The sequence below is a fragment of the Tupaia chinensis genome, unplaced genomic scaffold, assembly GCF_000334495.1.
Source record: "Tupaia chinensis unplaced genomic scaffold, TupChi_1.0 Scaffold144276_1, whole genome shotgun sequence".
In the NCBI taxonomy this organism is placed as follows: Eukaryota; Metazoa; Chordata; class Mammalia; order Scandentia; family Tupaiidae; genus Tupaia; species Tupaia belangeri.
The window spans coordinates 3,004,311-3,021,068 of NW_006204133.1; the positions used below are offsets into that span (position 1 = coordinate 3,004,311).

General features: G+C 40.4%; 1 protein-coding gene and 1 pseudogene across 3 annotated transcripts in view; one reads left to right on the forward strand and one right to left on the reverse strand.

Annotated features, from left to right (window-relative positions):
* Positions 1-16,758, reverse strand: part of TSGA10 (testis specific 10) — a 169,332-nt gene that overhangs the window by 82,642 nt on the left and 69,932 nt on the right. The gene's annotated exons all lie outside the window — the stretch shown is intronic.
* Positions 16,431-16,758, forward strand: part of LOC102478740 (cyclin-dependent kinase 1-like) — a 25,619-nt pseudogene continuing 25,291 nt past the window's right edge.

Genomic DNA, 16,758 nt, shown 5'->3' on the forward strand with positions numbered 1-16,758 from the left:
GGGTGATTTCTTGCTTTCTGTCTCTCTGTCTCTCTCTGTCTGTCTGGTGAGTGCACACACTCTATAGCAAAAACCTCTCCAAAAAAAAGGGGGAAAACAAAAAAGAGGATAAATCATGAAAAACTTATACTTACACACATAAGAGTAAATGCTAAGATCAGTAAAAATAGAATTTGTTTTACTTGGTAATAGATTCCACTACTGAGACTAATGCTTTCAGTGACAACAAACTAGAAAAGCTAGGGGAAAAGAGGGAGTATGTCAGCAGAACTAAGCAAGCAATGAGTAATTACTTGAGCAAGATTTGAGAGAAGGAAGAAACCCTAACAATAATTTTGGAATTTGAGGGTTGTTTTGTTTTTCCCCTGAAGTAGAATCTGCTGATTCAGGCAAGGGTAGATAAAAAAACTGAAAAGTTGAGCAGCAACTATGAGTCTCATGAAGGTAGGGAACAAAAACTAGGGGAAACCTAAGGGTTAGCAGTTTGCCTGGTGGTTGAGGTGCTGGATTGCCACATGGCTGACTGCAGTTTGAGTCCCAGACCTGGTGGTTTGCTTTCTCACTTTCTCTGTCTGATGAGCACACACATCCTACAGCAAATCTTAAAAATAATAATAACAATAATAAGTAAAATTAAATAAATATTTTTTTAAAAAGAAGTGAAAACCTTGGTAACCACCTCCTAAACTCCCCCCTCCACCCACACGCACACTCACACACAGTGTTAACATGCTGAGTAGCTAAACACAAAGACTTAAGCCCAGCTTCAAATTACCTCCTAATTATCTGAATTGTGACAGAAGCAAATATATATCCTCTCTGGAAGAAAATAACATCCTGTACTCAAATGATTTCCATGAATTTTCATATTCCGCATTTTCTACTCAATCTTAAATAAACAAACAGGGGTGCCACAGAGGCACAGTGGTAGCAGAACTCTCTGCAATGCTGAAGCCATATATGAAGGTCTGGTTTGTAGCCTGAGGTCTCCCTGTATATGCCACATGCACATGGCTGTTTGGGAGTAGGGCAGAATGTGACATAAAACATTGTTAGGGCTGCCTGCCCTTTCATCTCTCCCTAACCTATCCTCATGGAAAAAAATAAACTTTTAAAAAATAATTAGACACTCAGAAGACATCACAGAAGAGGGGCCAGCAAGTGGCGTGGTGGTTAAGGCAGCTGGATTCCCACATGGCTGACCATGGTTCGAGTCCTGGACCTGGCAGCTTGCTTTCTCACTTTCCTTCCCTCTGTCTCTCTCTGGTCAACTTCAAAAAAAATAAAATAAAATAAAATATTGACATAAAATAAAATAAAAAAAAATAAATAAAGTTTAATAAAATAATTCTTAAAAAAAAAAAAAGAAAGAAGAAGACATCACAGAAGAGAGCCAGTAAATAGCACAGAGGTTAAGGAGGCTGGATTCCACATGGCTGAGTGTATGGTTCAAGTTCCAGACCTGGAAGCTTGGAAAACACACTGGGTCCATGTACATGCATATCCAAAATCCTGAGAGGAGAATGGAGAAGGGATTGTGGCATGGCCATCCTCCCCTAGGAGAGTGATCTCACTTTCCTTTTCCCTCTCTCTCTCTACCCAGCAAGTGCATGTGCCCTATAGCAAACAAACAAACAAACAAAAAACCCACAAAAACAAACAAAACAAAACAAAACAGAAAAAATGGAAGGAAAAATAAAGAGAAACAAAAGACAACAAAACTTAATGGTAAGAGAACCATTAGATAATGTAGTTAACAGAAAAAAAAACTTTAAAATATATTTAAGGAGATAAAAGACAAGACTGATGATTTCTCAAGAAACATTCTTTTTAAATAGTAAATGTGGGGTCAGCTCTGTAGCAGTAGTTTAGCTCTGTGCATTGGGAACAGAATCCCACCTGACTGACCAAGCTTGGGTCCTGGTCCCAGAGGCACGAGGGGCACATTGTGTATGTGTCCATGCATATCCGAAATCACTCTCTGGCAAATGCATGTGCCAGAAAAAAAGAACTATCAAAAATATAAAATATAGAGATGAAAAAATACAAAAAAAAATTTTTAAACTTAAATTATGGATTTAACAGATTAAACACAGCTAAAGAGGAAATTAGTGAACTTGAAGTAGGGGTATGAAAAACATTTAGGGGACCAGCAATTGGCATAACGCTGGACTTCCATGTAGTCAACTGCAGTTCGTGTCCCTGACCCTGTGGCTTAAATTCATGCCAGGTGCGTATGTGTTCATGCCCAAGATCCCAAGAGGAGAATGGGGAGAAGGGATTGCGGCATGGCCACCCCCCTGGGGGGGGTGGTTTCTCCCTTTCTGTCTCTCTCTTTCCGGCAAGTGCATGTGCCCTATAGCAAAAACCTTTCAAAAAAAAAGAGAAAAACCACTGGGCAGGGCCAGCAGATGGTGTGATGGTTAGAGCACTGGACTCCCACATGGCTGACCATGGTTCAAGTCCCGGACTTGGTGGCTTTCTTTCTCACTTTCCCACTCTCTCTCTAGTCAAGTTGAAAAATAGTAATACTGAATAAAATTAAATAATTATTTTAAAAAACACTGGGCACATACATGTTTGAAATCCCAACAGTATTCCCACAGTCCCATCATATCACAGATGAGACTGAGATATAACCATGCCCCATTGAGAGGGTGCTTTATTTCTCTCCCTCTATCTCTGCCGAATACGTGTATCCTCTAGCAAAAACAAAAACAAGGGACCAGCAGATGGCATACCAGTTACGTTGCTGGACTCTCACATAGTCAAACATGGTTCAAGTTCCAGACCCGGTGGCTTAAAACTCATGCTAGACATGTGTGCCCAAAATCCCAAGAGGAGAATGGAGGAGAAGGGACTGCAGTGTGGCTAACCCCCGGGGGGTTATTTCTTGTTTTCTATCTCTGTCTCTCTAGCGAGTGCACACACTCTAAAGCAAAAAATCTCTCTAAAACAAAAACAGAGCAGAGATAGCTTCATGGAGTGAGGGCTTTGAGTGCTCTGACCTTGGGCACTCTGGCTGTCCTGGAATCTATTAGGGGAGCCACCGCTGCCTCCTAGGGACATGGAAGAAAAGCAGCAAGGAGTTACAGTGGTCCTATTACTTAAGCTTGTCCAGCTTTTGGGGAGAGACCTGGGGCACTGGACTCTGCAACACCCCAGCTGCGGTAAAATCATACCCAAAAACTATATACTCATCATATAGCTGACAAAAAAAAAAAAAGCACTACTGCTTTGTGATAGTAATTTAACTTGCAAAGTAAGTTAACAAAAGGAAAATATGTGAAAATGCAGTGATATTCTACTGCAGTCAGCAGAATTCCTAATTTTTTTAGCTTTTCTTCTTATAAAATAGCACTTTATTAAAATATATGCTAAAACAAGAAGCATAAATGTAATTAACTGTATCAACTCATATGATACTGAATAAATCTCAAAAAGACAAGCATGGAATTTCAGCAAAACCTTCCAGTGTGTGTTGTGGCTATCCTTAGGTTATTAAACAGCATTACAGACAAGTATTTTTCCTTAACAGCCATAAGAAACTTGTAGAACACTGAGATCCATCTAATTAAGAAAAAAAAAATGAAAACTACATGGATAATTAAAATTGTCAAATCACATAATTAAATCACTGATAGATAAACCAACACCTAAAATGAACACTCAAAAAATAGAAATTTTGGAGATAAAGCTGGTAGCTTCTTTTACAGAATCTTATAACTCAAACATCAGAAAACAGACTTTTTAAACTTCATCAATATATATTTAGAAGTTGCTTTTACTAAACTCCAAAGGGGCTTTGGTTAAGCTACCTAATACACTGTTTTCTCACATGTCCATTTTTGGACTTACCATCAACTCTTCTGGGTAGCTGCTACCAAAGGAGAATGGATATTATTTTTTAAAAAAACACAACTGGAAATGGGATCTTAAAGAGATATTTGTACAACCATGCTCACTACAGCATTATTCACAATAGCCACAAGGTGGAAATAAACCAACTGTCCATCGATAAATGAATGGATAATACATACAATGAAATACTATTCAGTCTTTATAAAGTTAGTTCTTCCATATGCTACAACATAGATGAACCCTGAAGAAATCATACTAAGTGAAATAAATCAGTCACAAAAATATATATACTGCATAATTTCACCTATATGAAATATCTAAAAGTTAAACACTAAAAAACACAAAGTAAAATGGTAGTTGTCAGGGGCTAAGGGAAGAGGAAAGTAAGGAGTTAATAGATATAAGGGTTGAAAAATAAAAAAGTTCTATAAAGCTGTTCCACAATGGTTAAGAGGGTAAATTCTATGTTATGTGTTTTTGACCACAATAAAAACTAACAAAGTAGGGTTCTGTCATGGGTGCTGTTTGCTTAACTCCCTTGTTAATAGTAACTATGGAGATCAGGACCACTGAAGACCCTCTGCCCAGACTTCACCCTCCTGCCCTACAGATCTAGCCAAGGAGCCAGGATAAGTCTATCAGCAGCCATTTATATTTAAGTTCTGAGTTGGCCCCATTCAGGGATCAGGACCACTGAAGACCCTCTGCCCAGACTTCACCCTCCTGCTCTCCAGATCCAAGGAGCTAGGTTAGAGAACCCTACTTATTCTCTCAGTCTCTCTCTGTCTCTCTCTCTCTCTATTTTTTTTAATTAAAAAAAAAATTTAAACTTCTTAGCTCTCTGCTGCTTTTCTTAATTCTCACCTTTCCCTTCTTCCCCCATAAGATAAACCAATCAGCAGCCGTCTATACATGTGTTCTGAGGAGCCCCATTCATTTTTTGTCAAAAAAAAACTTTTAAAAAATCATTTATTTTATTCATTATTATTATTTTAATTTGATCAGAGAGACACACAGAGAGAGAGGGAGAGAGAAAGGGAAAGTGAGAAAGCAAACTGCCAGGTCCCGGACTCAAGCTGCAATCAGCCATGTGGGAGTCTCAACCACCACACCACCTGCTGGCCCCCCAAAAACCTTTTTGTTCTTGTTTTGGTTTTGTTTTTTGCTTTTTTTCCTTTTCCTTTTTTTTTTTTTTTTTTTTTTTTTAACCTTTCTCACTTTTCTGATCATCCTCTACAAGGTCTAGGTGTTCAGTAGCCAAATACCTGAATGCTTTTAGGGTTGGATTAATTCTCAATTTTCATTGTGCAATTTGCAAGCTGTGCAAAGGGAGCAAAATGGTACTGTTTAGAGACTGCACGTCAACTCTTTCTTCATTCTTCGGAAAGCTCAGATTTAACTCCAAAAACTAGGAAAAAACATATAATCCATCTGATGACCAGAAACCAACACAGAGGCACAAGAAATATGAGAAACGAAGAAAATATCTCTCCTCTAAGGGAAAAGAATAATTCCTCTTCCTCCACAGAGAATACAAGGAAACTCATGGAAATGTCAGATAAATAATTTTAAATATTCACAATGACAAAGCTAACAGAGAAGCAAGAGAAGAGAGGCAATGAACTCCAGAAGGTTCAGGAGAAAAGAGACCAGTTCCAGGAGGTGAAGAAGTTCCTGCACAATCTGAAAGAGGAGATACACATCATAGAAAAGAATCAAACTGTAATGTGGGATGATAGCTCTTTATAGCTTCCACTTATAATTCTGTGTTTCAACAGATATTACAAGCAATAATTTACAAACAAAAGCTGAAACAGACATTTCAGTACCCGAAAATGACTCTTAAGACTGGATTCAAGATAAGAAACCTTCACCTATTATAAACTTCAGTCTGCAGAATAGCATACTACCTTTAAAACCAAAATTAGTAATTATATCCAAATGATATCTTTCTAAAGTAATTGTGGAAAGTGTCTTATAAAAATCTCTAATTTAGGAAGAAGTGATTATGTCTTGTCAGGTAATCTGCCTGGCCAGAAATAAAATTATAGTCTTCAATCTGACAAAAATATGAGACCTGACCACAGTTACCAGCTGGTCTATCCAAAGTCCTAGAATAGATTTTGATATTGAAATCTTTTTAGCCTCCAATAACTAAACTCAAACTATTAATAAACCAGTCTTGAGCCAGCAGGTGGCATGATGGTTAAGTCACTAGACGCCCACATGGCTGGCCATGGTTTGAATCTGGACCTGGCGGCTTGCTTTCTCACTTTATCTCTCTCTTTTTCTGATGGGCATGTGTGCCCTGTAGCAAACTAAAAAATAATAATAATGATAAATAAAATAAAATAAATAATTCTTTTTAAAAAGTCTTAGAATCATTGGATACAGATACCAAACTATATGAGAAATTCTAACTTCTTGGGCCTAAGGATGTTTGGTGCAGACAAACTTTTTTTTTAATAGCCTCAAGGCGAACTTTAAAAAAAAATAAAAATAATGGCCTCTGGGAAGTACTCTAGAAACACTAAAGTTTATCCAGGAGTATTGATTTATTTGATGTAGAAACCCAAACAGAACTTCTGCTACTAAAACACATCTGCTTAGAAATCAAAGCTCATTTCAATAGTTTAGAAATACAGCCTTCTTTTTGAAACCAGTGGGTTTTTTTTTCACAAGTAATAAAATTAAACAATAATGGATGCATTTCTCTAGGTTATTTAGCCTGGAACATCAAAGTCTCAGTTAAGATGCACAGAGGCCCAGGAGTGTGCTGAGCTGTGCTCAAAAACCAGCTTCTAGTAAGTGGAATTTACATATGGGACAAATTTACAATTTTATTATCAACTGACAAAATAAAGAGCAGAGACAATAGTATTTTAACAATATTGAGTGTAGTTGGATTATGTAACTCCTCAGCAAGTTGTGATTCTTTGCCTTTTGTTCTTGTAAATAGGAAATCTATGATAAATGTGAGCATATTATAAAGTATTAAGATATTAAAAATAGGTTGATGACTAACTTCTCAGCAGAAATAATGAAAGTCAGAAGACAGTGGGAGGATTTCATCAAAGTACTAAAATAATCCACCATCTTTACCTAGTAAAAATATCTTTCAAGGGGCCAGCAGGAGGCATGATGAATAAGGCACAAGGCTGACCATGGTTCAAGTCCCAGACCCAGTGGCTTAAAACTCACGCTGGACATGTGTGTATGCATGCCTAAAGTCCCAAAAGAAGGGGTTGTGGCATGGCCATCCCCACTGGGAAATGATTTCTTACTTTCTTGCAGTCTCTGTCTCTCCAGAAAGCACACACACCCAATAGCAAAACTCTCACTCTCAAAAAAAAAAAAAAAAAGTCCTTCAAGATCAATATAGTTTCAACAAAGATAGTAGTAAATGCCTGGATTTTGGAAATACTTTTTGCATACAGACTCAACTGGACTGGATATAGGTGTGTGTGGTGTGTGTGTATGTGTGTGTGTAGACACACATAGGTGTGTATATACATATATACATATATATCCAGGTATATGAATAAAGGAGAAAATCAAGGATCACTCAAGGTTTTGAGTCAAGATGTATAAAAAGAGTTTCTATTTATTAAGGTGGGGAAGACTGAAGAGAACAGATATGTCAGGGGTAGGGGCATTAGTGAAGAACAGAACCTCATGTGGAAATGTTAAGGGTAGGATGTTTATTAGATATCTTAGTAGAGATGACAATGAGGTACATATAAATGAGAACACTGCTGTTTGGAGTTCAGGAGAGAATCTAGGGTAGAAATATAAATGCAACATTCAAGAGTAAATACACGAAACTGGATGAGATTACTGAGGGATGAATTAAAGATAAAAAAGAAATGTCTATAATTGAGCTCAGGGACACTCTTAACACTTAGAGGTGGTCACGAAAATTAAAAACTAGAAGAGACGGAGACAGAATGTACAAAGAGAGAGAGAAAAAAAAAGTGAATGCAGTTTGGTAATTAGAAGCCAAATTTATAATAAAAGTTTTAAAAGACAGAAAGAGCATGACTGATTAATATTGAATTAATTGAATGCTGGGAACCAGCAGTTAGCGTAATGGCTATGTTGCTGGACTCCCACGTAGTCGACCACGGTTCGCGTCCCAGACCCGGTGGCTTAAAACTCATGCCAGTTAGCATAATGGCTATGTCGCTGGACTCCCATGTAGTTGACCGCGGTTCGAGTCCCGGACCTGGCGGCTTAAACTCACACCGGGCACGTGTGTGTGCGTGCCCAAGATCCCGAGAGGAGAATGGAGGAGAAGGGATTGCGGCATGGCCATCCCCCCTGGGGGGTGATTTCTCGCTTTCTTTCTCTATGTCTCTCTCTGTCTGTCTGGCGAGTGCATGCGCCCTATAGCGAAAATCTCTCCAAAATAAAAATAAAAAAAATATATTGTTGAATGCTTCCTATAGATCAAATAATAAAAAAGGACTGAGAATTGAACACAGAATTGAGCAACATGACAGTAAATTTTACCTTGAAAACTTGTTTTTCATGGAAGAGGGCGGATAAAGGCTGATTAAAGTAGGTTTAAGAGAGAACAAAAGATGAGAAGTTGGCAGAATTTTAGACAACTATTGCAATGAATTTTTGTAAAAGGGAGGATATGAAGGCCAGGAGGGAAGTTAAGTGCTAGGTGAAGGGGGCAGTAAGACATGTAATCAAGAGAAAAAACTTAAAATGGGAGAAATTAGAAAGGCATGATCCAGGAAAAAGATTGATGACACAGGATAAAGGGAGTAAATGAAGTGTCATGGAATAAGCTATAATCCACAATGGAAGTGTTATCAGGGTTAGGAATACGAGCAATTCAGTAAAATGAGATAAAGCAGAGACTGTGCTCTAAGTTGCCTAACTTCTTCTTTGTTTTGGGTTTCATTTTCGTTTTAAATTTGCTATAGGGTGCCTGCACTTTGTGTGGTGGGGAGGGTTGTTGTGACCACAGGGAATGGTCATGCTCCAATCCTTTCTCCTCTCGAGATCTTGGGTGGGCATGCACGCACATACATCCAGCGTATTTTTCAAGCCCTCAGATCCGGAACTCAAATTGGCAGCAAGTCATGTGGAATCCAGCCACTTTAACCACTGGTTGGCCCCCGATTCCTGACTTCTTTTCCATACACTTTATGAATGTTACTCTCAAGCATAATAATTTTTCTGCCAACTCTTAGCAATATCTTTCAAATGACTAATTCCCTTTTTTCTTTTCTTTTAATATAGGGTCTTGCTGCCGCAATCCTGCCTCATTCTAGGACTATCACCATGCCCAGCTCTCGTTTTTTTGTTTTGTTTTGTTTTTGTAAAGATGTATTTAATTCCATTTGTTATTACTATTATTTTTCAATTTGATCAGAGAGAGAGAGATAAATGGAAAGTAAGAAAGCAAGCTGCCAGGTCAAGGACTCAAAACCACAGTATGCTCTGTGGGAGTCCAGCATGTTAAACACCACACCATCTGTCAGCCCCATCCAGCTGTTTTTTAAACAGGGTCTCACTGTGTTTCCCAAGCCAGACTTGAGCTTGTGATCCTCCTGCCTCAGTCTTCTGAGCTGCTAAGATTACAGGTGCATACCACCATGGCTGGCCATTAGGTTGGGCAGGAAATTGAACCTGGGTCACCCAAGTGGTCCCAGCCAGTAGGGCACAAAATCCCAGCAGTATTCACTACTGCAGTTGGTATTCAAAATTATTAATTCATCTTAAAGATGCATATAAATTAATCATTTTGCCCCCTTACAGTTTCCCATAACCTTTTTCATTTCTATAATTTTTTAGAGAGATTTTTTTGCTATAGAATGTGTGTACTTGCAAGAGAGACAGACAGACAGAAATCACCCCCCCCCCCGGGGGGGGGATGGCGACGCTGCAATCCCTCCTCCTCCATTCTTCTCTCAGAATTTTGGGCACACATGCACATGAGCCAGATGCATTTCCACAATTTTTATTTAAAAATAATTTTCACCTATCCTTGTGTTCAATTGTTCTCTCTCTTTCTCTCTCATAAAAAAATTTTACCTTTAACTCTTTGAGGAATTTATCACGATTTTTAAAAATATTTTCTTGGGATGAGCAGATGGCATAATGGTTACATTGCTGGACTCCCACATAGTCGACCACAGTTCAAGTCTCAGACTAGGCAGCTTAAAACTCATGCTGGGCACGTGTGTGTGTGTGTGTGTGTGTGTGTGTGTGTGTCCCAAATCCCAAGAAGACAATGAGAAAAGAATTGCAGCATGGTCATCTCCCCTGGGGGTATGATTTCTCACTTTCTGTCTCTCTGGTGAGTACATGCACCCTATAGCAAAAATCTCTCTTAAAAAAAAAAAAAGCACAAAATATTTCCTTTTTAAGAATTATTTAACTTTATTTATTTTAATTTTACCACAGAGGGATGGGGGGAGTGAGAAAGCAAACCACCAGCTCCAGGACTTGAACCATGGTCGGCCATATGGGAATCCAGAGCCTTTAACCACCATGCCACCTGCCAGCCCACAGAATATTTTCTTAAAGGGACCAGCATATGGTGTAATAGTTATGTTGCTGGACTCCCACACGGTCAACAGTGATTTCAGTTCTGGACCCAGTGGTTTGAAACTCGCGCTGGATGCATGTGCGTGTGTGCCCAAAATCCCGAGAAGAAAATGGACTGCAGCATGGTCACCTCTGTGGGGGTGACTTCTCACTTTCTGTCTGTCTCTCTGGCAAGTGCATGCATCTTATAGCAAAAATCTCTCTACAAAAAAAAATTTTTTTAAGAGGTTTTTGCTATAGGGCGCATGTGCTCACCGGAAAGGCAGAGAGAGACAGAGAGACAGAAAGTGAGAAATTGGCCCTCCAAGGTGGGTGGCCACGCCAAAATCCCTTCTCCTCCATTCTCTTCTCGGGATCTTGGGCATGCACACACACACGCCCGGCATGAGTTTAAGCCACCGGGTTGGGACTCAAACCACAGTTGGCTACATGGGAGTCCAGTGACATTGCCATTGTGCCAACAGCTGGTCCCAAAAAATTTTTTAAAAAGTACACTTATTTTTATTCATTTATTTTGGAGAGGTATGCATACACACATGCCCAGTGTGTTTTTTTAAGTCATCAAGTCCGAGACCTGAACCATGAAGTTGGCCATGTGGGATCCAGCTACTTTAACCACCACACCACTGGCAGGTCCAAGGAGTTTAAACAAGCATCTTATTGATTTTTCATATTGTATTTTATTGAAAGCAAATTAATACCTTTTCTAGTTTTCCTTTTATGCTCTAAAATCTAAATTTATAAACAAATCTTTACTGAGAATGTGTGTCTGTATTTCATTCCTTTTTTTTTTTTTGAGAGGTTTTTGCTATAGGGCGTGTGCGTTCGCCAGACAGAGAGAGACAGAGAGATAGAAAGCGAGAAATCACCCCCCAGAGGGGATGGCCACGCCACAATCCCTTCTCCTCCATTCTCCTCTTAGGATCTTGGGCATGCACGCACACGCGCCCGGCGTGAGTTTAAGCCACCGGGTCCGGGACTCGAACCACGGTTCGACTACGTGGGAGTCCAGCGACATAGCCATTATGCTAACTGCTGGTCCCTCATTCCTTCTTCTTGAACTACCTAATTGTATTGGTTTTCCTATGTGACTTTGCCTGGACTTCTAAACCCCCACTCCAGAATCAGGTATCTACCTGGTGACTTAGGGTGTCATATGTGGATATCATAGACACACGGAGCCAAAAGATCACTAGGACAAAAAGTTGTCTGTGCACCATAAAGGCAGAGGTTAATCCTCGCCACAGCTCCAAACAATATTGGTATTTTCAGTTTCCATATATACATGTACAAATCTTACTGAGTCACTACTGGTTTCATGTAGCGAACTTGGCTCTAAACCACCATTTGTGGGGAATATAATTCTCCATGAACTGTCAATTGCTTCTCTTTCTTGACCTAGAGGCCAGGATGTCTGCAGTTTCAATCCCCACTTACTATATGTTCCTTTCATCTTAATCTATAAAAACGTTTCCTGTAATAAAGCTATATTATGTTAAATATTTTCTGAAACATTTTATGCATCATTGCTATGTGGTTAAACTAGGGGTTAACTAATAACAGCCTGCAAGTCGAATTTGGTGCCTGTTTTTTATGGCCTAATATTTTACAGTTACGAATGGGTAAAAAAAATCAAAAAGTATTTTGTGATGCATTAAAATGGTATGAAACTCAGATTTCATTATTTGCCAGTGCCTCCTGGAACAAAGCCATGTCCGTTCATTTATGTGCCATCTATGGTTGCTTTCACCATATACTAAGAGGTAAGCTGGTGCAACAGAGACCATGTGGCCTATTTACCATGTGGCCTTCGCAGAAAAAGTGTGCAGACTCCTGGTTTAGAGTACGGCATGGATGGGTCTCATGAACTTATGATGACATCGTGCCTAGAAGTCAATAACTGTTTCCCTGTTTAGAAAAAATAGGGATTTATAAGTATGTTTATTTTCTTTCTATTAAAACTATGAATAAGTGGGATTTTTTTAGAGAGAGATTTCTAATAGAGGGCGTGTGTGCTCACCAGAGACACAGAAAGTGAAAAATCACCACGCAGGGGGATGACCACACCACAATCCCTTCCCCTCCATTCTCCTCTTGGGATCACACACACACGCACCTGGCGTGAGTTTTAAGCCACTGGATCTGTGAACCACGGTGGACTATGTGGGAGTCCAGCAACATAACCATTATACCAGCTGCTGGTCTGATAAGAGATAAATTGATACCTGAAGTCAAATTAATTGTAGAAGTGAAGGAGACTAAAAGGAACAAATGTGTTGTGTATACACACATATATTCATGTATGAATAAATGTGTGTGTGTGTGTGTGTGTGTGTGTATAGTTTCTGCCATAGGCATGTGTGCCTGCCAAGGGGAGGGAGAGAGCAAACTATCACTCTCCCAGGGGAATGGCCATGATGCAATCCCTCTTCCTCCATTCTTCTCTAGCAATATTGAGGATGCACACACAAGTGCCTGTTTTGATTTTCAAGCCACCAGGCTTGGAACTTGAACTGTGGTCAGCCATGTGGAAATCCAGTGCTTTAACCACCATGTCACCTGTTGCCCCAAAAGATACATATTTTAAGAAGCTAGAAAAAATTTAGGTGACTATTTGTTCTCTGGGTGGCAAAGCAATTAAAAAAGTGTCTCACTCAAGGCAACTTAAAAAGCTGGATTAAAATAAAGCCTCTTTGTTTTTTAACTTGCCAGAGGGTACATGAATTCACTAGAAACAGAGGGAAAGTGAGAAAGCATGCTCTATAGTGAATGGTTACACTGTGGTCCCCTCACCACCTCTCCCTCCTTTCAAGATTTTGAGCATGCATGTACATGCACCCAGCATGTTTTTCAGGCTGCTGGGTCTGGGGTTCAAACTGCACAGCCAGCCATCTGGAACCGGCACCTTAACCACCACGCCATGGGCTGGCCCACCACCTTTCTTAAAAAGAATTTAAATAGCTGGGTGACAGTTAAATGGGGGCTACCTAATTTGGGGGGGGGGTTTGGGGAGAGGTTTTTGCTATAGGGTGCGTGTGCTTGCCAGAAAGACAGAAGAGAGACAGACAGACAGAAAGTGAGAAATCACCCACCCCAGGGGGAAGGCCACACCGGAATCCCTTCTCTTCCATTCTCCTCTCGGGATCTTGGGCACACACGCACATACGCCCAGCGTGAGTTTAAGCCGTTGGGTCCAGGACTCAAACTGCAGTCAACTACATGGGAATCCAGCAACGTAGCCATTATGCTAACTGCTGGTCCGGGTCCGGGACTCGAACCACGGTTCGACTACGTGGGAGTCCAGCGACATAGCCATTATGCTAACTGCTGGTCCCTCATTCCTTCTTCTTGAACTACCTAATTGTATTGGTTTTCCTATGTGACTTTGCCTGGACTTCTAAACCCCCACTCCAGAATCAGGTATCTACCTGGTGACTTAGGGTGTCATATGTGGATATCATAGACACACGGAGCCAAAAGATCACTAGGACAAAAAGTTGTCTGTGCACCATAAAGGCAGAGGTTAATCCTCGCCACAGCTCCAAACAATATTGGTATTTTCAGTTTCCATATATACATGTACAAATCTTACTGAGTCACTACTGGTTTCATGTAGCGAACTTGGCTCTAAACCACCATTTGTGGGGAATATAATTCTCCATGAACTGTCAATTGCTTCTCTTTCTTGACCTAGAGGCCAGGATGTCTGCAGTTTCAATCCCCACTTACTATATGTTCCTTTCATCTTAATCTATAAAAACGTTTCCTGTAATAAAGCTATATTATGTTAAATATTTTCTGAAACATTTTATGCATCATTGCTATGTGGTTAAACTAGGGGTTAACTAATAACAGCCTGCAAGTCGAATTTGGTGCCTGTTTTTTATGGCCTAATATTTTACAGTTACGAATGGGTAAAAAAAATCAAAAAGTATTTTGTGATGCATTAAAATGGTATGAAACTCAGATTTCATTATTTGCCAGTGCCTCCTGGAACAAAGCCATGTCCGTTCATTTATGTGCCATCTATGGTTGCTTTCACCATATACTAAGAGATAAGCTGGTGCAACAGAGACCATGTGGCCTATTTATCATGTGGACTTCGCAGAAAAAGTGTGCTGCAGACTCCTGGTTTAGAGTACGGCATGGATGGGTCTCATGAACTTATGATGACATCGTGCCTAGAAGTCAATAACTGTTTCCCTGTTTAGAAAAAATAGGGATTTATAAGTATGTTTATTTTCTTTCTATTAAAACTATGAATAAGTGGGATTTTTTTAGAGAGAGATTTCTAATAGAGGGCGTGTGTGCTCACCAGAGACACAGAAAGTGAAAAATCACCACGCAGGGGGATGACCACACCACAATCCCTTCCCCTCCATTCTCCTCTTGGGATCACACACACACGCACCTGGCGTGAGTTTTAAGCCACTGGATCTGTGAACCACAGTGGCCTATGTGGGAGTCCAGCAACATAACCATTATACCAGCTGCTGGTCTGATAAGAGATAAATTGATACCTGAAGTCAAATTAATTGTAGAAGTGAAGGAGACTAAAAGGAACAAATGTGTTGTGTATACACACATATATTCATGTATGAATAAATGTGTGTGTGTGTGTGTGTGTGTATAGTTTCTGCCATAGGCATGTGTGCCTGCCAAGGGGAGGGAGAGAGCAAACTATCACTCTCCCAGGGGAATGGCCATGATGCAATCCCTCTTCCTCCATTCTTCTCTAGCAATATTGAGGATGCACACACAAGTGCCTGTTTTGATTTTCAAGCCACCAGGCTTGGAACTTGAACTGTGGTCAGCCATGTGGAAATCCAGTGCTTTAACCACCATGTCACCTGTTGCCCCAAAAGATACATATTTTAAGAAGCTAGAAAAAATTTAGGTGACTATTTGTTCTCTGGGTGGCAAAGCAATTAAAAAAGTGTCTCACTCAAGGCAACTTAAAAAGCTGGATTAAAATAAAGCCTCTTTGTTTTTTAACTTGCCAGAGGGTACATGAATTCACTAGAAACAGAGGGAAAGTGAGAAAGCATGCTCTATAGTGAATGGTTACACTGTGGTCCCCTCACCACCTCTCCCTCCTTTCAAGATTTTGAGCATGCATGTACATGCACCCAGCATGTTTTTCAGGCTGCTGGGTCTGGGGTTCAAACTGCACAGCCAGCCATCTGGAACCGGCACCTTAACCACCACGCCATGGGCTGGCCCACCACCTTTCTTAAAAAGAATTTAAATAGCTGGGTGACAGTTAAATGGGGGCTACCTAATTTGGGGGGGGGGTTTGGGGAGAGGTTTTTGCTATAGGGTGCGTGCGCTTGCCAGAAAGACAGAAGAGAGACAGACAGACAGAAAGTGAGAAATCACCCACCCCAGGGGGAAGGCCACACCGGAATCCCTTCTCTTCCATTCTCCTCTCGGGATCTTGGGCACACACGCACATACGCCCAGCGTGAGTTTAAGCCGTTGGGTCCAGGACTCAAACTGCAGTCAACTACATGGGAATCCAGCAACGTAGCCATTATGCTAACTGCTGGTCCCAAGCTTACCTACTTTTATGTTTTAAGTGATCCATTAAGAAATGTTAGGAGCTTCCAGATAGCTGAATGTGTGTAGGTTCCTGAAGGGTGGGATTCCCAGAGAAGGCACTAGAGCTCTTCACCCCTTCCCATCCACCTCATCCTATGTATCTTTTCATGTGTATCCTTGAAAAAAAGTAAAGCTGTTTCCCTGAATTGTGTCAGCTGCTCTAGCAAATTAATCAAACCTGATGAGATTGTTGTATGACAAATTATAATTTTTTAAAGAAAGAATTATTTAATTTAACTTTATTATTATTTTCCAGTTTGATCAGCCAGAGAGAGAAAGTGAGAAAGCAAGCCACCAGACTCGAGACTTGAACTGTGGTTGGCCATGTGAGAGTTGTCCAGTGTTTTAACCACCATGCCACTCGCTGGTCCCGACAAATTATAAATTAAAGGGATGCTTATATGACATCTGAGAAAGACCAAAAGGAGGAGGTCATGGGAACCTGGTCAGAAGTACAGGTAAAACAATGTGAGGCTTGCAACTGACATCTGAAGTGGGGGTGGGAGGAGTCGTGGGAACTGATTCTTCAAACTGGGGGATCTTATGCTATCTCAGGTAGACAATGTCAGAACTATATTGAATTGGAAGACCTAGCTTATGTCCACTGCAGAATTGCTTGCTGGCTGGCAGGGAGAAATCCTGACACTTTTTTTTTTTTTGAGAGGTTTTCGCTATAGGGCATGTGCACTCGCCAGACAGACAGAGAGAGACATAGAGACAGAAAGCGAG